Source organism: Ovis aries, chromosome 2 (genome assembly GCF_016772045.2).
Source record: "Ovis aries strain OAR_USU_Benz2616 breed Rambouillet chromosome 2, ARS-UI_Ramb_v3.0, whole genome shotgun sequence".
Classification (NCBI taxonomy): domain Eukaryota; kingdom Metazoa; phylum Chordata; class Mammalia; order Artiodactyla; family Bovidae; genus Ovis; species Ovis aries.
Window position 1 is genome coordinate 9,224,332 of NC_056055.1, and position 27,199 is coordinate 9,251,530.

Here is a 27,199-nt window from a genome sequence, read left to right on the forward strand (position 1 = left end):
AGCCTCAGACAGCCCTCAGTTCAGTCTTCTGTAAGACTCCTCCCACCTGGTTCAGTCATCTGAATAGGGTCTGTTCCCCACTGTCTCATCCTGCCCTAGTGGTACAGAGACTTATGCTTCAAGGGCTTATAATGCCCCACACAATTTCTTTAGAAGCAGGAGCCCTTGTCTTGCTTTATATTGTTTAAGAAAAGTCATTTTGTCATTAAGAACTAAAATTCTTATGCTCTAATCAGCAGTGACCACTAGTACAATGGTTTTGCATAATGGTATCTGCGGTTCGTTAATAAAAAGTCATTTTCCCTATTTTCATCTCTGAAAGCAAGATAATCAGAAACAGAATTTTCACAATTATCTGTAAAAAGGGGTTAAGTATGGTTCTGAGGGCTGTTTTAGGGTTGATAGGGTACAAAAGAATCCATGATATTCAGGGAGCATGTCTGTACTTAAACTTGGGCCATCACTGGGAACCTGCATTGATACCTTTACTCAACAGTTAGAAAGAAAAGGTCTAAGATAACCTCATAGTCTCAGATGGCTGTAGTTCAATAGGAATATAAAACAGGGACGAAAATTATTGAAACTCATTGTAGAAAATACTTCATGTTAAAAAGTTGGATGGCATAGTGGTTAAGATTTTGAACTTTAGAGTCAGGCTTGTTTTGACCTTGACTGACTGTGTGTCTTGGGCAAGTCATTTGATTATCTGAGGCATTTTATTCCTCATTTGTTTCCTGTTTTTTAAAATGGAGAGAGAGCAGTTGTGTGACTCAAACAAGGTAAGTAACGTACTTAGTACATCACTCCAAGTCAGCTATTACTATTCATTGTTTTTTTTTTTTCCTTTCCAGTCCAGAGGAAAGGATCTTAGATGGTTCCCCATAAGCAGTAGCAGCTATTTGGTGGTTCCCTGGACCTGGGAGAAAGTAGAAGCTGTAGCATTCTACTTCTGCTCCCTGTTGGCGCAAGCTTTCAAAAAACTCAAATATTTCTGCTCCCTGTTGGCCCAAGGTTTCAAAAAACCTCAAATATTTCTGCTCATCATTGGCCCAAGGGTTCAAAAAAAACTCAAATTATTTTAAAATATTTTAAGAATAATTTTATTTCCTTTATTTTTGGCTGCACCAGGTCTTTGTTGCTGCACTGGGTCTTCATCGCTACACGTGGGCTTTCATTGCAGCGAGTGGGGGCTACTCTTTGCTCCAGTTTTTAGACTTCTCATCGTGGTGGCTTCTCTTGGTTGTGGAGCGCAGGCTCTAGGCACTCGGGCCTAGTTGCCCTGCGGCATGTGGACTCTTCCCAGGCCAGGGGTCGAACCTGTGTCCCCTGCATTGGCAGGCAGATTCTCATCCACTGAGCCACCAGGGAAGTCTTCCTCCACTGCTTTTCTTTAGTCTGTGTTCCTTGACAATCATATAAACCCCAGGAGTTTGAATTCCCACCCAAGATGCTAAGATTTTGCATTTCTGGACGATGCAGTTTGTCTCAGACAAATTATTCCCCTCTCTATGGTTGCAAACTTGTTTATAAGTGGCATCATCCTCTCAGGGATTGATGCCAAAAGCCTTGTTGACATCCTTGATATTTCCTTTTCCTCCTTTCCTTTACCTGGCATCATCTGCCATTCTGCCCATCCCCTCCTTCCGATCTTGTACAGTCAAGTCTTATCTGCTGTTTCCTGAATTCAACACAGCCATGACCCCTTGCAGATCACTGTCAGCTTTCACCTGATGGGCTGCAGCAGAGCCGCTCCACATCCCCCCCTGCCCCCTGCTCCACCTCCATCCTGAGCCCCCTGCTTCTGCCTTGTCCACTGTCAACTCAATCTCTACTCTGCAGAGAGGATGATTGACATCCGGCTACAACCAGGTTCTGGCATGTTCTGGTCCAAGAGATGTAAGCAGAAGTCTATGGAGTGGTGTTTCTAGGGAAGCCGTGATTTTCTTGATTAAAAAGGGATGGCTTCAAGAGGTACACATCACCTTTTTCTCTTCCCTGTTTTTGTCTGACACACAGATTGATGACTGGAGAAGGAGGAATCATCTTGATACCAGGGGGATGAATGTTATAAATCAATTTAGTGAAGCAGGAAGCTACAAAAAGCCTGTTTTTCTTGATGACTTCCTGGAGCAGGAGTGGTAACCTAGGACTGTCAAACTCCAGACTTCCATTCCTACACAAGGAAGATAAATCTCTATTAGGTTAAGTAATTGAATCTTGGTTTCTGTTACTGAAGTTAGATTCAGTCTTAACTGATAGACTCTCCCATCAACTACAGAAGCAGTTTGTAAACTTCAGTAAGTGTCCAAACCAGTGCGGTTCTTGACACAAATTCACAGTGGGGACTTCACCCAATGGACTCTCTCCTAAGTAGATCTGCAGTGGGGCCTTGGGACCAGTATTATATAAAAGCACCCCAGACGCTCCCAGGAGCTCCTATTATAGATATTCCGTGTAAGAGAATTAGAGAAATACCAAATTCTAAAAATTACGATTGGTTAAGGTGAAAGGTGAAAGATGAAGTCGCTCAGTCGTGTCCGACTCTTTGTAACCCCGCGGACTGTAGCCTACCAGGCTCTTCCGTCCATGGGATTCTCCAGGCAAGAATACTGGAGTGGGTTGCCATGTCCTTCTCCATATGATTGGTTAAGGAAACATGCAAATTCTGAATTTATGAGGGATTTTGTGAGTTGGCCTCTGCCACTTCTCCAGTGCCATCTCTGGCCACTCACTACCTGTTGCTTACCATTCGGTGACTTGACTTGTGCTGTTTCCATTTCTATGAAGCTCTTCCCACCTTTCTGGACCTGGATCCTTCCCAGCCCCCAAGATGCAGCTCAGTCATGCTCTCACCCTGGAAACCCTTCCATGAACCCTCAGGCTGTGCTTGTTGTCAGTCATTGAGGAGCCCTTGAAAAGTTCTGGATGGAGATAAAGTTCTGGATCCGTTCCCACTTCTTTGGTTTGAACAGAGGTGGGAGGATGGGGAAGAAGATTTGGGAAGAATTTTTAAATTTTTTGGTTTTAGTTTCAGTTCTCTTTTTATGGGCTTCCCTGGTGGCTCAGATGGGAAAGAATCTGCCTGCAATGCAGGAGACCTGGGTTCAGTCTCTGGGTTGGGAAGATCTCCTGGAGAAGGGAATGGCTACCCCCTCCAGTACTCTTGCCTGGAGAATTCCGTGGACAGAGGAGCCTGGCAGGCTATAGTCCATAGAGTCGCATAGAGTCGGACATGACTGAGCAACTAACCCTTTTACTTTCCTCCTTTTATAACAATTTCTAGAGTTTGGGATCTGAGGCCAGAGCTGAAAGTCCACCGCAGAACTTGACTAATTTTAGTGGGCTGTTTTCCCTTTTCACTTTTCATTTACATTTCAAGAGTTAGCACCAACACCAGGCATAATAGAAACAATCAAATAGGCCCCATGGAAACCAGGAACATCTAATTAAATCTCTACATTTTCAGGTCTAGCTCTCAAGGGATGAAAATAACATTGTCTAGTTGGATATTTTATGGAGTTCATTCAGTCATTCAACCAAGCGTTTATTCACTTATTCACTTCCTGGCTCTACACTGGCAAGATTCTCTTGGTTACAAGTAAAAGAAACACAACTCAAGCTGTCTTCAGCCAGAGAAAAGGAATTCATTGGCTCACGTACCTGGAAAGTCCAAGAGTTCAACTGGCTTCCCACACTTATGTCCCCAAGTGTCTGTCTTCTTCCTCCTCTTTCTCTCCTTTCCTTTTCACCTTCTCCCACCTCTCATCTTCCCCTCTAGCCAGGTCCTCTCCTTAGAGCAAGTAAAAGAGGCTCCAGGAGCCATAAGTAAACATCTTAGCAGCTTAGTAATCCAGGGAAGAGACTGTCTGTTGCTCACCCCAGCTGAAAAATCCCAAGGAAAACTCCGATGTGGTTCCTGTTACATGTGCTTGCCTAAAACCAATTTATGTAGCCGGAAGTTTGGAACAGTCTGATTAGTTTGGCCTGGGACACAGGGCCATGTTGGAGAGTAGGAGTGGTCAAGTTCAGCCCCATCTAATCTCGAGGAATGTGTACAGTATATTGAAGAGACATAGCAAACAGATCCTACCATTTAACCCTTCCACGCATCCATCCATCCATCTACCCTTCCATCCAGCTATCCATCATCTGTCCACTTTTCTATCTAACAAGCATTTAGTTAAAGCTTTTTCTATGCTTGGCACTGTACAGGCACTCATGTATAGATCACCTATCATATAGCTAAAAGGCAGGATCAGGGCTTGGTCCGAACTAGGTACTGAATATGTGTTTGAGTGAATTAATAGATGACCCTGTCTTAAGTCTGGGTCAATAGAACAATGAGGATGTCCCTGACAAAAAGTGAGAGTGTGGATAGGAAAAGGGGTTCTAGAGTGAAGGGGCTGTGCTGGGCAGATGTCTCGAGTGTCTCATGTTGCCCCAGAGCTGTTGGTGCCACCACTGACCCCCTGGCAGCAAGATAGCCAAGTAAAGATGGGAATTATCTGCCGCTTAGCACTGCCAGCCTCACAGGCTGGGGACTCAGGCAATTATTCTGAGCTATCAGATGAATAAATATTTAGGAATGAGAGTCACCAGGGAGATGTGATGGGATTTAAACAGTGATGCTGGGCTGCTTTGGCGGGGCCTAGTAATGAGCAGGATGGAGAAATTGGGAGAACAAGAGGCCAGCATCCAGGACACTAAGCAGCCAGTGACAGCATTCCTTGTTCCCTTCCCCTCCCTCAGGGGAATCTCCCAGGGAAAGGAAGGATACCCTAACCCGCTCTCTTTGGGGCTGTTATGTCCGCAGCATTTGGATCATGTCACTGGGCCCTCTGTGCTTCCACCAGTGATGGGAAATGCCCTGATCTTTGCTGTAAAAATGTCCACTCCCCCCCCCCACCCTCATGCTTGCCACTTAGCTTTAAATAGACACTAGCTCCATGCAGTCCACACACTGAGTCACGTAGGAGCTCAGAGGTGGTTGAAGGACAGGATTTTTATGAGCATTCTCAACTTATAGTGCATTCATTCATTTCCTCAACTGTTAATTCACTCATAAATGATCTCCTTCTTTCATTCATTCATTCATTCAACAAACATAGGCAAGCCACATGGTTAATTACCTGCCCAGATCCCTTCTTGCTGTTTCTGTGCCCATTCCCTCTCCTTAGTTGTGCATTCTCTTCCAACAGCAAACATCTGTGGCTCTTTTGGGGAATTTACATCCTGGAAAGCCCCAGAGTGATTTTACCAATGATTGTGGAGTGCAGGATTCAGAAAGTCCCAGACTGCTGGCCTCTAACCAGGAAAAGTGAAAGCGGCTCAATCGCGACTATATGGATAGTCGTGTCCACTATACAGTCCATGGAATTCTCCAGGTCAGAATACTGGAGTGGGTAGCCTTCCCCTTCTCCAGGGGATCTTTCCAACCCAGAGATCGAATCCAGATCTCCCACAGTGCAGGTGGATTCTTTACCAGCTGAGCCACAAGGGAAACCTCTAATCAAGAAAACAGGTACAATTTACACTCTAGGGTCCCCCAAAGGATCAGGCTGAAGCTGCCCTCTGAGGGATTTTGTCTGAAGTTGTATTTGGGCCCAGAGGGCTGGGACTAGGGTGAAGCAAGTGAGGCAATGGGGTGCAAAATTTACGAGGACATTTATTCCCAGGTTCATGCACAAACCTCCGTGTGTTTGGCACCCTGGGGGCCTCACTAGGCTCCCCCAGCCCTGCAGCCTGCTTGCTGGCCTTCCTCCTCTTTCCTATCTCCTTCCCCTACTCTTTTACGGGGTTCTCCTGGCAGTTCTTCCAGAACTACCCACGTGCCCACAAATCTTCATCTCAAGGTCTGTTTATGGGAGATCTGATCGATGTCAACTGAGTAAGTGCCTCTTGTTGGAAACTGTCATGTGAACACAGAAAGGATTAAGACATATCCTCTACCTTTTAAGAGCTTACAGTCTGGTGGGACTACATAGGTCTGGGCCCTCTGTCTGCAAATAACCATGCTCCCTCTGGGTGTAGTTCGGGCAACAGAGCGGCTACCCAAGTGCTCAACTGACCCGCCCCAACTGCCTTGTTCCTCAAAGCTACCCAAGACTGCCACTTTGAGGAGAATCCACAACACATGGAAAATTAAGAGGAGTTTTAAAAATAATTGGCTTTGCAGACATTACTTTGCCGACAAAGGGATGTCTAGTCAATGCTATGATTTTCCCAGTAGTCATGTATGAATGCGAGAGTTGGACTATAAAGAAAGCTGAGCACCAAAGTGTTGACGCTTCTGAACTGTGGTTTGGAGGAGACTCTTGAGAGTCCCTTGAACGGCAAGGAGATCCAACCAGTCCATCCTAAAGGAGATCAGTCCTGAATATTCATTGGAAGGACTGATGCTGAAGCTGAAACTTCAATACTTTGGCCACCTGATGTGAATAACTGACTCATTGGAAAAGACCCTGATGCTGGAAAAGTTTGAAGACAGGAGGAAAAGGGGGTGACAGAGGATGAGCTGGTTTGATGGCATCATCAACTTGATAGACATGAGTTTGAGCAAGCTCCGGGAGTTAGTGATGGACAGGGAGGCCTAGGGTACTGCAGTTCATAGGGTCACACAGAGATGGACTCGACTGAACCACAGAACTGAACAGTTAATTGCGGAAGACACCATGGATTTGCATGCCGTAAAGACAAAGGGATTTGTTCTTAATTACCTTACAGTATTTGCATCTGAGGTTTAGTACAATCCCACCTGCAGGAAAGACATTTGTCCCTTGTCACCTCGGGGCCTCACTGTAGGTGAGGTATGAGGCCAGGGTGCTCTGAAGCGTTCCGAAAAGAAATCATGGAGCCTATAAAGGGATTTTGCACTTGGAGTATGTCCCAGAGACCTGCTCCCACAGCACACACATGTGTTAAACAGATTCCCCCTAAATCCATGTCTACCTGGAACTTCAGAATGTGACTTTACATGGAAATAGTTCCTTTAAAAAAATTATTTATGGCTGCGTGGTTCTTCATTGCTTTGTGTGGGCTTTTTTGAACTGCAGTGAGCAGTGGCTGCTCTTGGTTGCAACATGCAAGCTCTTCGTTGCGGTGGCTTCTCTCGTGGAGCAGGGGCTCCAGGCACGCAGGCTTCAGTAGTGGACATGTAGTCTGAGCAAGAAATACACACACACGTTTGTGCTGTGACCCAACAAGTTTACTGAGGTTAGTGTTTTGGATGGGGCACAATCTAACTTATCTTGATTAATACAGAAGCCATTAAGTCTCATTGTCTTCCAGCTGGAACTATATCCAGAGGATTGTTGCACCGTGCTGATGGTCAGAGAGCTGCACCCAGAGCAAGACACATCCCCTAGCTGCTTTACAAATACTCCAGAGTCCGGATAGATCTTTCTGTGTTTCACACTGGGTGAAAAAGAAAAACCTGTGACTTACGTATTAATATTTTAATTGTATAAATAAAATAGTTTCATAGTTCTATAAAAAGTTTTATAGATAGGAAAAAGACAAACCTCTTTGTAGAAAAACGACCTAAGGTATACATGAAAAAATGCTCAATTTTACCAGTAATTAAAAAACAGCAACCCAACACATAATTTTGTATGTGATGAAGGAGAAATAAATTAGATAAATTAGGATTAATATACACACACTACTGTATATAAAATAGGTAACCAACAAGGACTTATTGCCTGGCACAGGGAACTATACTGAATATCTTAGAAAAGAGTCTGAGAGGCTCATTTGTATGTGTGTACAGGTATGTGCGTGTCTGTTTAATCGAATCCGTTTGCTGTACACTTGAAACAAATGCAGCATTGTAAATTCACTATACTTCAATTAAAAAAAAGAAATCATGTAAAATGAAAAACCAGAAGGTCTTAACCCCTAGTATTCAGAATGTGATCTTATTTGGAAATAAGGTCTTTGCAGTTGTAGGCCGTTAAGGTCACAATGGTGCAGGGAGGTTCCTAATCCAATATGATGGGTGTCCTTACAATAAGACGGCCATGTGAAGACAGAGACAGAGGGAGAAAGCCCCTTGATGAGGAGGGCAGAGACTGGAGTTAGGCAGTAAAGTCAAGGAACACCAGAGATTACCAGCAAACCAGCAGAAGCTAGGAAAAGCAGGAAGGATTCCCCTGCAGTTTTCAGAAGGAGCGTGGTCCTGCCAACACCTTGATTTTGGACATTAGCCTCCAGAACCAGAAGACAATAAGCTTCTGGTATTTTCAGTCACATGGTTTGTGGTAAGAACAACCCTAGGAGACTAAGAAAACCACTTTTCACTTTTCACACTGGAGGAGAGTAAGGTCCCCAGGGTTTAGTAGACTGTTCCCGAGGGGCGAGGAATAGGCACTCTTATGCACTGCTGATGGGAGACTGTGCTTGGACAGGTTTTTTGATGAATAAATTGATAAAGTGTATCAATTTAACAGCCTTAAAATACACATATAATTTTTGATCCAGCAGGTATATTTCTACAAATTTATCTGGAGAACTAAGAAAATAAAAAGATGATTACAGCTACACTGATAATAGGGGAAGTTATAAAATAATCTATATGTACAAAATAAGTGATTACTTAAATAAATCATAGTATATTCTATGCATTCATTAATATAAAATAATATAATATACTGCCCCAGAAAAGGATTTATAACATTGTAGGAATGCTAGAGAAATTTAAATGATGAAGTACGTATATAGGATGATACTGTTTTTTGTAGGGAAAGACATATATATTTACACATATACATGTGCAAAGAAAAATGTCTTCAGGGTTTAGTAAAGTACTTGGCAGTTAGTGGGCGTGTGTGCTAAGTCACTTCAGTCGTGTCCGACTCTGTGCGACCCTATGGACTACAGCCTGCCAGCTTCCTCTGTCCACAGGATTCTCCAGGTGAGAATACTGGACTGGCTTACCCCTTCCTTCTCCAGGGGATCTTCCCAACCCAGGGATTGAACCCACATCTCTTACACGCCCTGCATTGGCAGGTGGGTTCTTTATCACTAGCGCCACCTGGGAAGCCCATGGCAATTAGTAGATACCCAATAACCACTTACTGAATAAATTAATGAATCATGAATAAGAGTTATAAACTAAAAAAAAAGGGTTATAAACTAAAATGTTGACACTAGTTTTCTGTAGGTGGTGAAACTATGGGTGATCTTTTTCTTAAATGCACTTTTATTGTTTTTAAATTATACCTATTCTCTCATTTTTACATAATAAGCATGTGTTACATCTATACTAAGAGAAAAAGAAAGAAAAAAAAACAAACCCTTGGGTGTCTATTTCCATTCTGCTATCAATTTAATTTTTAAAATCATAACTTCCCTCTTCCCCTCACCCTGCCTCTGGCCCCAGCAAGAAGTGAGGGTTGGTTCGATGACCTCCACGCCCTTTCGGTGGTCTGGTGAAGGAGTCGGGTGTGAAAGGCTCTGTAGAACAGGGAACAGGAATGCAACAGAACTGGGAACAGAAAGATCCCTCAGGAGCTCAGTAAAAGCACGTGGGTGAGGGAACTTCTGATTGTAAATCCTGCTGGGGCCTCACAGACCACTATCAGAGGCACGTCAGAGCTGCCCAAACACTGTCAGCTTAACTGGGCCTGAAGTCACATCACACCTGAATCCTGGTTTGTAAAAAGCCAGCAGAGAAACCAAACAAACAAGAATAGCAAAAAGGAACTAAAAGTTAAACCAATAGAGGTTAGCTTCAGTTCAGTTCAGTTCAGTTCAGTCGCTCAGTCATGTCCGACTCTTTGCGACCCCATGAATCGCAGCACGCCAGGCCTCCCTGTCCATCACCATCTCCCGGAGTTCACTCAGACTCATGTGCCTCGAGTCAGTGATGCCATCCAGCCATCTCATCCTCTGTCGTCCCCTTCTCCTCCTGCCCCCAATCCCTCCCAGCATCAGAGTCTTTTCCAATGAGTCAACTCTTTGCATGAGGTGGCCAAAGTACTGGAGTTTCAGCTTGAGCATCATTCCTTCCAAAGAAATCCCAGGGCTGATCTCCTTCAGAATGGACTGGTTGGATCTCCTTGCAGTCCAAGGGACTCTCAAGAGTCTTCTCCAACACCACAGTTCAAAAGCATCAATTCTTCGGCGCTCAGCCTTCTTCACAGTCCAACTCTCACATCCATACGTGACCACAGGAAAAACCATAGCCTTGACTAGACCGACCTTAGTTGGCAAAGTAATGTCTCTGCTTTTGAATAGGCTATCTAGGTTGGTCATAACTTTTCTTCCAAGGAGTAAGCGTCTTTTAATTTCATGGCTGCAGTCACCATCTCCAGTGATTCTGGAGCCCAATAAAATAAAGTCTGACACTGTTTCCCCATCTATTTCCCATGAAGTGATGGGACCAGATGCCACGATCTTCGTTTTCTGAATGTTGAGCTTTAAGCCAACTTTTTCACTCTCCTCTTTCACTTTCATCAAGAGGCTTTTTAGTTCCTCTTCACTTTCTGCCATAAGGGTGGTGTCATCTGCATATCTGAGGTGATTGATATTTCTCCCGGCAATCTTGATTCCAGCTTGTGTTTCTTCCAGTCCAGTGTTTCTCATGATGTACTTACTCTGCATAGAAGTTAAATAAGCAGGGTGACAAGATACAGCCTTGACTTACTCCTTTTCCTATTTGGAACCAGTCTGTTGTTCCATGTCCATTTCTAACTGTTGCTTCCTGACCTGCATACAGATTTCTCAAGAGGCAGGTCAGGTGGTCTGGTATTCCCATCTCTTTTAGAAGAACCCAAAGACTGACTCCCGAGAGCTATAAATCTCTCTAAGGCTTACTGCAGCCACTATGGGGGGGAAAAAAAAAAAAACCCTAGTAGTTCTTCAAATGGTTAAACATGGAGCTTCCATAACACCCAGGAGCTCTACTCCTAAAAGATAAAAGAAATGAAAATGTATATTCACACAAAACCCTGTACCTGAATGTTCCAAACAGCACCATTCATAATAGCCAAAAGGTGGAAACAATCCAAATGTACCTCAATGGATGCGTGGATAAACAAAACATAGTCTGTCCATACAATGGAAACTTGCTCTGTGATGACCTAGGGCAGTGGGATGGGGTGGGGGTGGGAGGGAGTTTCAAGAGAGGGGGATAGATGTATACTTAGGGCAGAAACCAACACAACTTTGTAAAACAATTATCCTGTAATTAAAAAATAAAGTAAATATATAAAATGGATAACCAACAAGGACCTACTGTATAATAGAGCACAGGGAACTCTGCTCAATGTTATTTGGCAGCCTGGATAGGAGGGGTGTTTTGGGGAGAATGGATACAAGGATATATACGGCTGAGTCACTTTGCTTCCCTCCTGAAATTATCACAATATGGTTAAATTGACTATACCCCACTATAAAATAAAAAGTTTTAAACAAAATTTTAAAAAGGAATGCAGTACTACTATATGCTGTCACATGGAGGAGCCCTGAAAACTTTGTGCTAAGTGAGAGAAGCCAGTCACAAAGCGCTCCATATTGTTTGGTGGTTTTTATATGAAATGTCTAGAATAAGCACATCTCGAGAGAAAGTAGATCGGTGGTTGCCTAGGGATCAGGGGGATAGTGGACCAGAAGGTCTGGGGACCAAAGGGTATGGAGTTTCCTTTTTAGGGTGGTTGGATATGTTCTAAAACTGATTGTGGTGATGTTTTCACAATTCTAGGACTATATTCTAAACTGTTGAATTGTTTAAATGGGTATATTGTATGGCACATGAATAATACTTTAATAAAGCTGTTGCTAAAGTAAGAAAGAAAAAGAATAAAACCTCTAAGGCTGCCTTTCCCCAAATTAGTTCAGTTCAGTTCAGTTGCTCAGTCACGTCCGATTTTTTGGGACCCCATGAGCTGCAGCACGCCAGGCCTCCCTGTCCAACACCAACTCCCAGAGCCCACCCAGACTCATGTCCATTGAGTCAGTGATGCCATCCAACCATCTCATCCTCTGTCGTCCCCTTCTCCTCCTGCCCTCAATCTTTCCCAACATCAGGGTCTTTTCAAATGAGTCAGCTCTTCGCATCAGGTAGCCAAAGTCCTGGAGTTTTGGCTTCAACATCAGTCCTTCCAATGAACACCCAGGACTGATCTCTTTTAGAATGAACTGGTTGGATCTCCTTGCAGTCCAACCAAGGGACTCTCAAGAGTCTTCCCCAAACTAGTTTATCAGTTTATCCTTTAGGCAAGTGTGATGGCAGCTCCCATTTCTTAAGGGCACCCCTATAACAGGCAAGCGTGTTGATCATGCATGGAGCTGGAGGGCAAGAGACATGTTGCCCAGTTACTCCTTTTGCCCCAGCCAACAGTCAGCAGGTATGTGAGCAAAGCCACCCTAGTTCTTCCAGCAGCCAATCCTGCTAATGACGGAGCCCAGCAGAGATCAGGTATGCTGAACCAGACCAGAAGAACTGCCCAGCTGACCCACAGAGGTATGAGCTAAATAAATGCTGTCTAAGGGTAGTTTGTTATGCAGCAGAAACTGACACGCTTTTCATACAAAAGTTCGAGATCCTTCGGAGAATGTATCAAGCTGTGCAGCTGCTGGGTTACAGCTTGGGCATGTCTTCAAGCCTATTAGAGACTGCCAAGTAGTTTTCCACAGTAGCTGTGCCAATTTACACTCCCACCAGCCCTGTAGGTGGTACCTCTTGTACCATCCCCTTGTTAATACTCAGTAATGTCAGATATTTTGATTTTTGCCAATCTGATAGGTGTGAAATAATGTCTTATTGTTTTAATCTGCAATTTCCTGCTCACAAATGAGCTGGAACGTCTTCCCTGACATTTATTGGTTGGATGGGGTTTCTACATTTTTCCACCTGCTATGGAAAAGATCCCCACTCATTCCTTAAGACACATGAAGTAAGGCTTCAATTCCGGAGTACCCTCTCCAAGCAACTCTCTTCCACTCCCTTCTCCCTTAAGCTTCAGCTCAGGCACTCTCTCTAAGAAGCCTTTCCTGACTTCCAGCCCCTCCATTGGATCAGGCTCTTCTGTGCCAGGCTCGGCTCCTTCTCTCTGAGCACCCACCTCACTGCAGTGTAACTACCTCCCCTCCTTCAGCAGAGGTCAGGGAACCAGGGAATCAGTGTTCTCTCCAGGACCTGCCCTCTCAGCTCAGCGCGGAGCCCTGGGTGGGCTCTGTCCCAAACAGCTCTCCATGGGGAGGGCTCAAACAGGCAAATTTGAATGAACCTCACAAACCCTGAGACCATATCTTAACCTTTGTTTGTTGTCTTGATGGTTTAAAGAGGGGTTGCAAGTTCATCACCTCACTTTGACTTAGCAATACTAATATTGCTAAATAAATTAATTGTTCTTATGTTTGTGGCATTTAATGAAGACTAGCCGTGTGAGGGGCACTGGGCTTAGCATATTACACTCATTATATGACTGAATTCTCAGAGACCACATGAAGAAGACAGGTACAATGTTTATCCCATTTTATAGGCCCAGAAAATGAGGCTCTCAGAGGTCGCTGAATCTGGATTTAATCCAAGGTCAGTCTGACTCTACAGCCTGTGTTTTGCTTAGTCGTAGAGCCATATTGCATCATGAACCTGAGATCAAGAAGCACAAAAAAGTTATCCCTGGAAACCTTCCATGAGTTTCCAAAGCTCACCCTTCATTGTCCCCTCATCCCGTTTAAGCTGAGGGAGGTGGGATTGATCATCCTTAGTTTACTCCCACTGTGAAAACTGAAGTGATTCAGTCACTTGCCCCTGGTTGCACGGTGAAGTGATGGGGAAGCTAGGACTCAAGATGGGCATCCCGGATCTGGATCTTCAGTGCTTGGGACCTGTCCACCACTACATCTTTGCAAAGGGTCCCGGTGAAGACCCAGGTGAGGGTCCAGGCACCACAGCACTGGAATCACCCGGGAGCCTGTGAGAAGCTTAGAACGCCAGGTCCCATCTCGGATCTCCATCTGAGGTCTACATTGTAACAGGTGCCTGGGAGATTCCCGCGTGTGTGTGTGAGAAGCCCTGCCCAACCAGGCTGCTTGAATTTGAGTCCCTCTGCCACCTGTCTGAGGGAAGGACCCTGAGCAAGTCATCATACTCTTTCAACTTCGGAGGCCCATCCCTAAAACGGGGAGAGTCAAATACTGTAACACTTGAAACACAGCTACTTTAAACAATTGTGATTAACCACGGGCATCCGTCTCCCAGATCTGCTGTAACAGATGACCGCAGTGACAATGACAGATGAGTGGCTTAAGAGGACATCGATGTATTCTTTCCCAGGCTGGAGGCCAGAAGCCCCAGATCAAGCCGTTGACTGGGTGGGCTCCTGCTAGATGCTCTGAGAGAGGATCCATTCCATCCTGTCTCCCAGCTCTGGTGGCTGCTGGTGACCCGCGGTGTTCTTGGCTGCTGGCAGCTTACATTCAGCCTCTGCTTTAGTCCCCATTGGGCCTCCTTTTGTGTCCCTGTGTGTCAAGTCTCCCTCTTTTCTCTCTTATTAGGACACCAGTCATTAGATTTAGGGCTCACCTTCAGGTTGATCTCATCTCAGGATTTTTGGAGAAGGCAATGGCACCCCACTCCAGTGTTCTTGCCTGGAAAATCTCAGGGACAGCAGAGCCTGGTGGGCTGCCGTCTATGGGGTCGCACAGAGTCAGACACGACTGAAGCGACTTAGCAGCAGCAGCCGGATCTTTAACTTTGTGTGTTAGTCACTCAGTCATGTCTGACTCTCTGCAGCCCCATGGACTGTAGCCCACCAGGTACCTCTGTCCGTGGGATTTTCCAGGCAAGAGTATTGGAGTGGGTTGTCATCTCCTTCTCTAGGGAATCTTCCTGACCCAGGGCTTAAACTTGCGTCTTTTGTGTCTCCTGCTTTGGCAGCTGGATTCTTACACTGGAAAGTGAAAGTGAAGTCGCTTAGTCATGTCCAGCTCTTTGCGACCCCAGGGATTGTAACCTATAAGGCTCCTTCGACCATGAGATTCTCCAGGCAAGAATGCTGGAGTGGGTTACCATTTCCTTCAAAGACCCTTATTCCAAATAAGGTCGTATTCTGAAGTTCTGGGTACACATAAATTTGTGGATGGGGGGACACCATTCAACCCACCGCAACTTGTTATGTGTAGATGAATTGCCAAAATAGTCCCAGTTGTTCCCGTCCCTGGATCCGCGCCCCTTGCAACATAGACAGGCCTTGTGACTTGCTTTGCCACAGAATGTGGTAGACATGTGCTTCTGTTCTCTCCCTCTTGGATTGCTGTCTCCAACATAAGAGTCAGGTCAAGTTAGCTGACTGGAGGATGAGCAGTCCACATTGCGGAGAGAAGAGGCATCTTGGCTGGGGTCAGTACAGCCAGCCAGACCCTAGCTGATGGGCCAGCTGGCCAGAGATGTGTATGCGAGCCTAGCCAAAAGCAGGCAAGCAGGCTGAGATCAGCAGAACCACTCAGCCGAGGCCCCATGAGTGTTTATTACTGCATGCCACTGAAACTCTGTGGCTGTTTGTTATGCAATATTATCGCGGCAATTGATAATTGTTACATGACATATAAATTTTACAAGGAAAACAGTATAACAGCAAGTTTCAGCCCAGTAGTTGTAATCTCAATAGATGATTCAAACCTCCCTACTATGCAAATTTCAGGAGAACAAAGACTTTCTCTATTTTATTTCCACCACATTCCCTCTTCTTAGAATAATGCATGGTACTTAGCATTCCTTACATGGATGGACAAAATCCAGGCTCTGTCTCTTGAAGGTTTAGATTCCTGGCCTCAGTTTTCTTGTCCTTAAACAGGGATAATGCAGAAAGATGGGATAGCTGACTTGAGTTTTAAATGAAGAAAGCAACATAATGTACCGATACGGAGTAAGCTCCAAAGAGAAGGAAGCATTATTTGGAATGCATGCGTGCATGTGTGTGTGCTCAGTTGCTCAGCTGTGTCTGACTCTTTGTGACTCCATGGACTGTGTCCCGCCAGACTCCTCTGTCCATGGAATTCTCCAGGCAAGAATACTGGAGTGGGTTGCTATTTCCTACTCCAGGGGATGTTTCTGACCCAAGGATAAAACTCGAGTCTCCTTTGTCTCCTGCATTGGCAGGCAATTTCTTTACCACTGAGCCACCCAGGAAGCCCATTATTTGGAACAGGGAAGTCTTAATCTTTGGGGGTCACGGACCGCAGAATTTAGAGAAACAAAACATTAATACCCACACGCAGAAAAATATGTGCACAGTTCCAAGGATTTAACAGATGCACTGAAGCACCAGCCCGAGGTTAACAGCCCATAGTTTAGAAGTATTTATAAATTATTTGGCTTCCCTGGTGTCTCAGCTGGTAAAGAATCTGCCTGCAATGCGGAAGACCTGAGTTCCATCCCTGGGTTGGGAAGATCACCTGGAGAAGGGAAAGGCTACCCACTCCAGTATTCTGACCTAGAGAATTCCATGGACTGTATAGTTCATGGGGGTCACAAAGAGTCAGACATGACTGAGTGACTTTCAGAAATTATCGGTTGTCTTTTTTATTATGTCCACTATCAGTTCAGTTCAGTTGCTCAGTCATGTCTAACTCTTTGCGATGCCGTGAACAGCAGCATGCCAGGTCTCCCTGTCCATCACCAACTCCTGGAGTCTACCCAAATCCATGTCCATCGAGTCAATGATGCCATCCAACCATCTCATCCTCTGTCATCCCCTTCTCCTGCCCTCAATCTTTCCCAGCATCAGGGTCTTTTCCAATGAGTCAGCTCTTTACATCAGGTGGCCAAAGTATTGCAGTTTCAGCTTCAACATCAGTCCTTCCAATGAACACCCAGGACTGATCTCCTTTAGGATGGACTGGTTGGATCTCCTTGCAGTCCAAGGGACCCTCAAGAGTCTTCTCCAACACCACAGTTCAAAAGCATCAATTCTTCGGCACTCAGCTTTCTCCACAGTCCAACTCTCACATCCATATATGACTACTGGAAAAACCATAGCCTTGACTAGACGGACCTTTGTTGGCAAAGTAATGTCTCTGCTTTTTAATATGCTATCTAGGTTGGTCATAATTTTCCTTCCAAGGAGTACCTAATAAATACTCCATAAGGAGGTGTTGCTGAATGAGTTAGTTTTAAAAATTGATCAACTCTCCTGAAATTTTTTAGTCAATGACCATCTCAGCCCGTGAGAAGGTCTTCCAGGCCCATCACCTGTAAGGAAGGAGGAATGACCTTGGCTTACTCTGACAAGCAAAATCAATAGCACAGAGCCTTCTCAATGAGACCAGCAGAGCCACCCCGAGCCACAGTCTCTCTAGGCCACCCTGCCCAACCTCCTTACAATTCAGTAAAAAACTCCTTCCCTCCAACTCCCAAATCAGGACAAAGTGATTCTGAGATGTAACTGCAATCTCCTGCTACACTGCCTTTTAATTAGGCATCAAAAAGCCCTGGAGATCATACTGCTCCCTTGTAATGGTGTGTTCCAGAAAATGACTGCCATCAAGTTAAATTAAAGAAAGGTTATTCAACTGATCCGTTAGGCATATCTCAGTGGTGGTGGGATAGCATCACGGACTGTCTGGCTATTACTGTTATTTACAGAGGGAGGCATGAACACACATCCTTCTGAAAGATTATTGATGAGACTAATTCTCATGGAATAGTTAGGAGAGGCTGAGAAATCATGCCTGAAATTGGAAGATAAGGGTTTTCACCAATCAGAGGTAGAGGAAGAAGTAGCTAACATGAGTTAAGAATATACTCTTGTGTGCTGAAATGTGTACCCCCAAATTCATACACTGATGTCTTAACCCCAGGAGGTAACTAACGTAACTTCAGAACATGACTATATTTGGAGACAAGGTCATTGTAGAAGTGAATAAGTTAAGAGGGGATCTTTAGGGTAATCCTGAATCTAATATGCTTTGTGTCCTTGCAAGAAGAGGAAATCAACCTTGAATATTCATTGGAAGGACTGATGCTAAAGCTGAAGCTCCAATACTTTGGCCACCTGATGCGAAGCGCCGACTCACTGGAAAAGACGATGCTGATAAAGACTGAAGGCAAAAGGAGAAGAGGGTGGCAGAGGGTGAAACAATTATGGTTAGATAGCATACCAACTCAATGGACACAAATCTGAGCAAACTCCGGGAGATAGCGAAGGACAGGGGAGCCTGGAGTGCTGCAGTTCATGAAGTCGCAAAGAATCTGACATGGCTTCGCAACTGAACAACAAGAAGAGGAAATCTGAATAGAGACACGCTGATAGACATAGAGGGACGACAATGTGAAGATACAGGGAGAAAATAGCTGTCTACAAGCGACAGAGAGAGACCACAGAAGAAGCAACGCTGCTGACATCTTGATTTCAGACATCTAACCTCTAAAATTGTAGGAAAAGAAAGTTCTGCTGTTTAAGCTGCTCAGCCTGTGGCATTCTGTTATGGCAGCCCCAGCAAACTAATACACGTCTCATACAGCAGATGAGTGCCCGACAAATATGATTACATTGAATCCTCATTGCATTCTTTACTATCTGCATTGAATGGACAAGGAAACAGACCAGAGAGGTTAGTCACTTGCTCAAGATCTTCTCAGCAGGCGAGTGGCAGAACCAGGATTTGAATCCAGCCCAGTCCGACTTTGCTGCCTGCCACCCACTGCTGCATAAAATTTTGAGATGGGGAGACAAGGCAGGCACTAGCCTGCATGAATTTTAAAAGTCCCTTCCAAGGTAAACAGTCTATGGTTTGGTGCGCAGACATATTTTTAGCCAGCTCCACTGTCTATCATACTCTTGAAAGAGTGCCACCTTCGCTGAGAATTCTTTATGAAATACAAGTGCTGCTATAAATCTTCGAGAGCTGTTGGAGAAGATATGGGATGCTCCTCTAGGAAGAATCAGAATCTGCACCTGCAAATTGATGGCTCTCTATTGCTTTCAGGATATTGTCAAAATCGCCACACTTAGCCTTCCCTGTTTGTCATGATTCGCCTCTGCCCACCCTGTCTCCAGCCAAATCTCTGGCCACATGCTTGCTGAACCCAGCTATACAGAACTTCCTTGTCGTTTCCTGAACAGTCTGCGCTCTTTCCTGTCTCCGTGTCTTTTTTCATGCTGTTCCTTCTTAGAGTGTCCTTCCCAGGATGCCTACCTGGTGACCCCTTACTCATTCTCCCAGTGTCGCCCGTCACGTCTCCCCTCTTTCAGGAAGCCTTCTTGACTTCACCTGGAAGAATCAGGGCTTCTCCTCTGGGCACTTGCTACACTTTACCCATTTTCTTTGTGACAGACACCTGCTAAGGTGACTCCCACAGTGAGTTACACCCTTTCACATTCCTCACCCCATCGCTATGCTCGGAAACAGTGACTGGCTTCTAACCAACAATATATGGCGAAAGTGACAGGGAATCATTCCCCTGATTAGGTTACCTTTTATGACAAAGATAACGGTTTGGCAGTCCTAAGATCACCTGCCACTGTAAAAGCCTCGATTTTAGTCTAGACTCTATCCTAGCCTTAGTGGGCTAGAGACAGAGATTTCTCTGCTAGCTTTGCAGATGTCAGCTGCCCTAGTGGGCCACATGGCAAAGGAACTGTGACTGATATCTAGAATCAGAGCGCAATCCCCAGCCAACAGTTAGCAAAAAGGTGGGGCCTTTTCAGTTGCACGGTCACAAAAAATAAACTCTGTCATCAGCTGAGTGAGTTTGGAAGTGGCTCCTTCCCTAATCAAGACTTCGAATGAGAACGCAACCCTGACAACACCTTGGTTGCGGTCTTTCGAGATCCTGAGCAGAGGAACCAGCTAAACCAGACTCCTGATCCGTGGAAACTGTGAGATAATAAATGTGTATTGTTTAAACTCCCAAGTTTGTTATAATTTGTTACATGTTGCTGATCCTAAGTCACTTCAGTCGTGTCCGACTCTGTATGACGCCATAGACGGCAGCCCACCAGGCTTCTCTGTCCCTGAGATTCTCCAGGCAAGAATACTGGAGTGGGCTGCCATTTCCTTCTCCAGTGCATGCATGCATGCTAAGTCACTTCAGTCGAGCAATAGATAATAGCTAATACTCTATTATCACACATGGCCAGTGTTGTTCTTTATGTATTATTCGCAAGTAGATGGGAGCCATGAAAGCAAGGATTAGAGCTCAGCTCTTTCAGCCCTACACAGTGCTTGGCACATAGTAGGTACCTGATATATGTTTGTTGAATGAATGAATAAGTGTGATCTTTAAGGATCCACTTTATTTTTAAAACATCACTATAATTCTGGGATGTTGGAATTCCATGTACTGTTACCTTCATAGAAGGTCAATAAGAATATCAAATTTCCAAAAAAACAAAGAAGAATGCAGAGAGGAAGCATTCTTCTGTAACAGTTACAGATTCTCTGACACAATGTGCCAAGCAGTTGGGTGCACTGGGCCCTGTAAATGTAATAATGATGTCTGTCGAGTGTCTTTGAAGATGGTCAAAGTCAAAGGCAAAAATCACAGAACTTGCTGAAAGGCAGCTAAGACCATTAGCTGCTATTTGAAACCTGGAGGCAAGGTGACATTATGAGCCTCAAATCAGTCAGAGGAAGAGTCATCAGTCAGTCATGGAGACAGAATTCTAAACCTAAATCTGCTCAGATCCTCCAGAAAACTCTTCAAGTCTCCCCCTTGTCCTTGTTTTCCCCTCCCTTTCTCTTCTTCTGCCCTAGAAAGAAAACCACAATTCTTAGAACTAGAAAAGCCTGCTGATCCCTGCCTACAAGCTCCTCATTGTGCAGATGGAAAGACTGAGGCACGGAGAGAAAGGATTTGATCAACAAGGTACAGAGGGTCCTAAGAATAGTGTTCTGTTTCAGAATTCCCAGAAGACTGAGAAGTTAGAAACACAGGAAGCAAAAAGTTTCCTTGAGGAACAGGGAGGAACTGAGGCAGTTAACCAGAAATTCAAAGCACCTAGCTTTCAAAAAACAAAAAGCTTTAGGAGATCAATACAGATAAGGCAAGCTAAGGAGTTACTTTCTCAAAGCAACTCTTTTAGCAGCCCCAAACTGCCCTGGTCCCAGGCACCAAGCTATCTGCTTTACATGCATTATCTCCACCAGCCTTCCAACTATTCCTTTTTTTCTTTTTAAGCTGTTTTTATGGCTCTTTCTTTATTTTTTAATAAATGAAGAAACTGAGGCTCCTAGAGGTGGCGTGATTCCTCCAGGGTTGCATAAGCAGGAATAACTGAACTCAGTCTGTCTGCAGGACTGAGCCTTCTCTGTAATGCCAACAGAAGCTACAGAGAAGGGGCTGCCAGCTGGGGAATCTGGTGGGGCCCTCATGCCAGGGCTCATCACGCTCCTCCTCCAGCCACCTAATAGTACATTTAGTGCACGAAACACAGCAGCTCTCGACTGTCTCCTCCAGGAGGGCAGGAACCATGGTGATCTTGTTCCTACTGGATCTCCCAGAACAGTTCCCTGGGAGAACAGAGGACGAGCCAAGAACAGTTTCTTGAATGATGAATGAATGGACAGAGTGAAGGCATGAACTGGATGCTCCAGTTAACACGAGATGTGTACATAGCAAGGATGTTTTTGCTGGGGGCTCCTCCAATCTGAACCAAGCTGATGTTTGGAGTGAGTGTCCCTGTGTTAACCAATATATAATCCTCTGATTAAAGAAGCTCTTCCAGACCTCATAGCAATCGGATTACACACAGCACTCCTGATGAGGTCACTTCCACTGTTCTGTCTCTTTCCAGCCGACAGATCAGCTCCCTGCCGTTTATTATTGCCATCACAGTTCTCTGTTTCCCCAAAGCTGTGTGAGAAAAGTGAGTCTCAATTTCATCTGCCTTAATACGAAGTACAGTGAGAGTAGGTAGTGGGCTAGCATGGTGGGTGGCTAACTGCACAGACCTTGGGGAAACCACTTCATAGCTCAGACACTCAGTTTTCCTCATCTGTTAAGTGGGGACAATAATATTATCCGTTTCACAGAATCCGTCGTGAGGATTGAAAGAAATGCTTGTAAAGGGCTTAACTCTCTGGAAGCACTCAGTAAATTTTCCTTTTAGTTACAAATGAGAAAGCCTGGGACAGACGGCTCTAGCTGCCACTGGGACTGTGGACAAGACAATGACCTTCTCTGACTTTAGTCGTCCTATCTGTAACCAACGGCGGCAGAGGGAGAGAGCTAAGGATGCATTCAACAGTAATTACTGAGCACCTCCCACGTGCTTGTCCTTTAGCTGAGCACTGCACACAGAGGTAAAGGAGCTTTGGTCCTATTCTTGAGAGCCTCCTGTGAGGTAAGAGCTTTAACCAAGATGCATGCCAAGCCTTGTGGGAGTCTCTATCATATGCCAGGCAGGGTGGAAAGTACTTTGCATACCTGAGTTCCATCGATATTCATTATAACACTGATGGCTGTGTCACTGACCCCATTTTACAGGAAAGGGCACCCAGGTGCAAAAGCCCTCCAATGACTTGCCCAAGGTCACACAGGTAACAAATATCAGAGATGAGCTTTGAACCTGGAGATCAGCTTTGTGCTCTAATGCCTTTCCAGCACAAGCATCCCATGATTCTCTGTTACCATGAGACAGACTCTGGAGATTATATCCAGGCTAAGATAAAGACTTATATCTCTTTTCTTTTCCTGATGCTTTTGTTCTTTCTCTGTTTCTCACCTCTCTCTTATCTCCTGGCACTTCCACCAACATTGTCTGTATTATCTACCAGTCACAGAGGTGAGTCTGTCCCTTTTCTCTGCTGATTCCACACTCACTGCAGGGAAGAGACAGGCTGTGGTCTTGGAGCAGAACTCATAACTTGGGTTGCTACTCTCCTTTTCTTACGGATCCCAGAGCTGGGAGAGGCTCCCTAGGACACCCTGAACTGAATGGCTTTGAATATCCTCCTTCTGTGTCCAGGCTGAGAGCCCCGGGGGTCCCCCAAACCTCTCCATCTCCATCTGTCTGAATGATACTTTTTAAAAATATTTATTTATTTATTTATGTTTGGCTGTATTGGGTCTTTGTTGCTTTGCACGGGCTTTCTCTAGATGCGGCAGGCAAGCAGGGGTTACTTTGCATCCTGGTGCCCAGAATTCTCATCGCATAGCTTCTCCTGTTGCAGAGCGCTGGCTCTAGAATGCAGGCTCAGTAGTTGTGGCAGAGGTTTAGTTGCTCCGGGGCGCGTGGAATCCTCCCGAACCAGAGATTGAACCCATGTCCCCTGCATTGGCAGGTGGATTCTTATTTGCTGCGCCACCAGGGAAGTCTTCTCAAGGATATCTTTTCATCAACTCCCCACTTATTCTTTCCACCACAAAATGTCAGCTTACCAACCAAGAATCATTATTACGTGCCTTATTTTTAACTTCTGACATTCCCAGCCCTACTTTCAAGAAGATGCGGTCTTTATGCCATTCCCATTGGGGGCCTTTTAGCATCTTTGAACCAAACAGGTGACAGGCTGCATGGCACAGTGATTGAGTAAGAACCCTAGAGCCAAATAGCCTGGGTTCAAATCCCAACTCTTTCATTAGCTACCTCTGTAACCTTGGGGATAGCTATGTCCCTATGTCTCAGTTTTCTGTCTGTTTTACAAGGATGATGGCGGTATGTTTTGTTTTTTACAGAATAATTGGGAGATTCAGTGAGTTAAAATGTTTACAAGCGTTTAAAACAGTGTCTGGCACTCAATAAACATTTGCTCTATTTTTTATATGTCCCTTGGGAAATGCATCTCAAATGAAATTAATCTCTACTGACTTCTAAGGATATATTCCAGTAGATAAGAGGGAAGGCGGGGGGAAGCGCCAAATGACTGTAAAATAGAAAAAGAATTTTAAAAATTGCTATTGAGAAGAGGAGAAACTGACAATGTCAGGCCTCCCTATGCACTACGTCCTGTTTTCACTTACCGCACAGGATGTGGTATTTACAGCTGCCCTCAGGAGAGACAGGGAAGGGTTAGAAACTTCATTTTGCAATTGATCAGGGAAGCCATTTGCCATGGGTCACTCAACTAGCAAAGGGACATCATGAAGTTGAAATCACGTTTTCTGCCCAATATTTAGGGTGCAATTGAATATGTTGTCTCTCGGTTAAAACAAACACATGAGAAATAAACAACCAAAAATTCAGTTCCGCACAAACAACTTCTCAGTTGAAGACAATTCAGCCTTCTTCCCTCTGCCTTTTCAACCACACCAGTGTGTCCGAGTTTCCAGGAACATCCCCAGGAGAAGGCCAGTGATTTGCCAGAGTTGGGGAATGACAGTGGACTATACAAAAAGGTGCTTTGGTGAAGACAGCCAAAGGACACCTGCAGCGGATACCGGAAAATTTTATTTTCCTTCTGAAGAGGGCAGTATGCAACCAAGGCCAGGTCTGCTCAAGTACTCAGGATTTCCTTCCAGGTCTTCAAGGCCGGAGGCTGGGCAGCCCTCAGGAGCCCAGGCATCTTGGGTTTCCAAGAGCTTATTTTTGAACGACAAACACATCTTCAGACATGAAATAGGATTCTTGAGGTTTGAACACAGTTACACACTGCCTTGTATCCGAGAGTACACAGTACAAACTGATACGAAGGAGGTTTTGCAAGATGGATGGAAGAAGACCCAGTGAATTCTTTTTCCATGTCCTTGAACTTGTCTGCCCCCACCCCCAAATCAGCCTCTATGACGAAGCAATAGCCCAGCATCCCAGATGGGTTTCTGATGTTTGCAGAAGGTGTTGCTTTTCCTACTCAAACGTGTGTGCAACGGTAGTTTGTGCTGCCTAAAGCAAAATACCTTCTTGCAAATATCCTTTGCACAGAAATAAAATGTTGGGAATGGGGATCTTAGCTCCTGGGATGCATTTATCAAGCCAATCACAGTAATTATAATTAGAACACAAACTAAGTGAAAGCCTAGCATGAAATACATTTGCAGAGAACCTGAACTGCATACAATTAAGCCCTGCTTGGTGGCATTTTGAGGTTTGCCATTAATATATTTTAGGGATGAGCGACATTGATTTTTTAAAAAATATCTTTGGCTAGTTACATCAAAGTCTTCAATGAGAAAGAAGAAAGCACATCATGAACTGCTCTAACAGAGCTGTCAGATGGATGTCCAAGGTAGCTTAACTGGCTGTTTAAGACACCCTGTTCGGCTTCCCTGCTGGCTTGGTGGTAAAGAATCTGCCTGCCAATGCAGGGGATATGGGCTCAATCCCTAGAGAAGATCCCACATGCCGCAGAGCAATTAAACCTGTGTGCCACAACTACTAAGTCAGAACTCTAGAACCCATGAGCGGAAACTACTGAAGACCGCACGCCGAGAGCCTGTGATCTGCAGCGAGAGAAACCGCTGCACTGACAAGACTGCGCGCCGCAACTGGAGGGTACCCCCTGCCCTCCGCAGCCGAAGGAGGACTCGCGCAGCAGCAAAGACCCAGCGCAGCCAGACACAAAGAAACACAGAAATCTTTCAACAGAAACCCTTGCACATACGGTCTCTGGGTGTTAATTTAATCGAGGCCTGTTCTAAGGAAATAAAGAAGAGAATTGGCAATTTGAAAGGAATAATGTATAAAGAAAGCTGAACGCCAAAGAATTGACACTTTTGAACTGTGGTGTTGGAGAAGACTCTTGAGAGTCCCTTGGACTGCAAGGAGATCCAACCAGTCCATCCTAAAAGAGATCAGTCCTGGGTGTTCATTGGAAGGACTGATGCTGAAACTCCAATACTTTGGACACCTGATGTGAACTGACTCATTGGAAAAGACCCTGATGCTGGGAAAGATTGAAGGCGAGAGGAGAAGGGGACAACAGAGGATGAGATTGTTGGGTGACATCACCAACTCGATGGACATGAGTTTGAGTAAGCTCTGGGAGTCAGTGATGGACAGGGAACCCTGGCATGCTGCAATCCATGGGGCTGCAAAGAGTCGGACATGACTGAGCGACTGAACTGAACTGAACTGAATATAGCTTCAGTTCCTAGCCTTGGTTTCGCAAATGCACTAAACCTACAGGGCTGAAAAATCCCTCCATGGTTCCCCGTGGTCCAGAAAAGAAAATCCGTTCCCTTCATTCAGGTGTCAGCTCTTTGACTGATTAAGTCCTGGCCATTTTCTTTTCCCTAAACCTGGGCTCTCTCAGCCATTGCAACAACTTATCATTCTGATTTTTAACTTTATTTATTTATGTGGGCTTTCTCCCCTGCTAGACGATAACCTCCTTGAGGTAAAAGATTTCATCTTTTTAACTGGAGTCTCCAGCACTCAGCACAAGAGTCAGGACAGAATGAGTGCCCTTAGATTATATTTGAGGGAGGGGGTACCTTGGAGAATCTTCCCATTTGTCTTGGGATGGAAAGGAACAGAATAGTTTTTCCCCAACACTCTTCAGACACATTTTTAAAAGTGTTTGAGATAATTGTAGATTCACACGCAGTTGTAAGGAATAATACACAGACGTCTCATGTGCCCTTCCCCTAGTTTCCCCTAATGCTGACAAGATCACATCTCTGATCTTGACATTGATACAATCCACCAACCTTATTTGGAACTTTTAATATTTTGTATAAAACTTTAATATTTTGTATTTTAAACTTTTACACTTTTATATTTCATATGCCATGTGTGTGTGTCCTGTCCACTTTAGATTTGTGAAAACGTTTTTCCTACCTACTGAATATAGGGCAGGGTTCCAGTCTGATCTAGCCTTGCACTGGAGTTGGACCCCACAGATACCGAATATGCTTGAATAGACAGATCTCTTGCATACAGTAGGTGCTCAACAATCGTCCGTATAAACACATGAACTTGAATGTTAGTGCGTGCAAGAAGGGACCGCAAGGTTTTAAGGTAGAAAACTGAGCCTGAGGCATTAACATTTTAGGGGCAAGACGTTGGTTATTTTCCCCTCCCCCCCGAGTTGTGAATTAGCTTACTGGCCAGTTGCTCCAAAGCGATCCCGATGAGCATGCCTCGATCGTGGAAGAGAACAGTTTTTGAGGTGCACTCCTCCCTCCCGGCCACCTGCTGGGGAAGTGGGGGTAACTCTCATCAACACTGGAGCTCCTCCCACCCCTAACCCCCACTTTCACCCCTTTCTTCCCTGGGGCTAGACTGTTTCACCCCGTCTCCAGGCAACCGCCAGGCGCGAGGCGGGACGTCATTTCCTGAAGTGCCCGCGCGGAGGTGGGGGGGGTAGAGAG

The 27,199-nt window shown here is 45.0% G+C and overlaps 1 long non-coding RNA gene across 1 annotated transcript; it reads right to left on the reverse strand.

Moving 5' to 3' along the window:
* Positions 1 to 800: 800 nt before the first annotated feature.
* LOC132659139 (uncharacterized) lies at positions 801 to 27,055 on the reverse strand. The gene is made up of 2 exons (XR_009599106.1): positions 26,933 to 27,055; positions 801 to 7,413 (listed from the first exon to the last, which is right to left on the reverse strand). It is a non-coding gene; the product is annotated as an uncharacterized LOC132659139 (long non-coding RNA).
* Between the last annotated feature and the right edge of the window lie 144 nt (positions 27,056 to 27,199).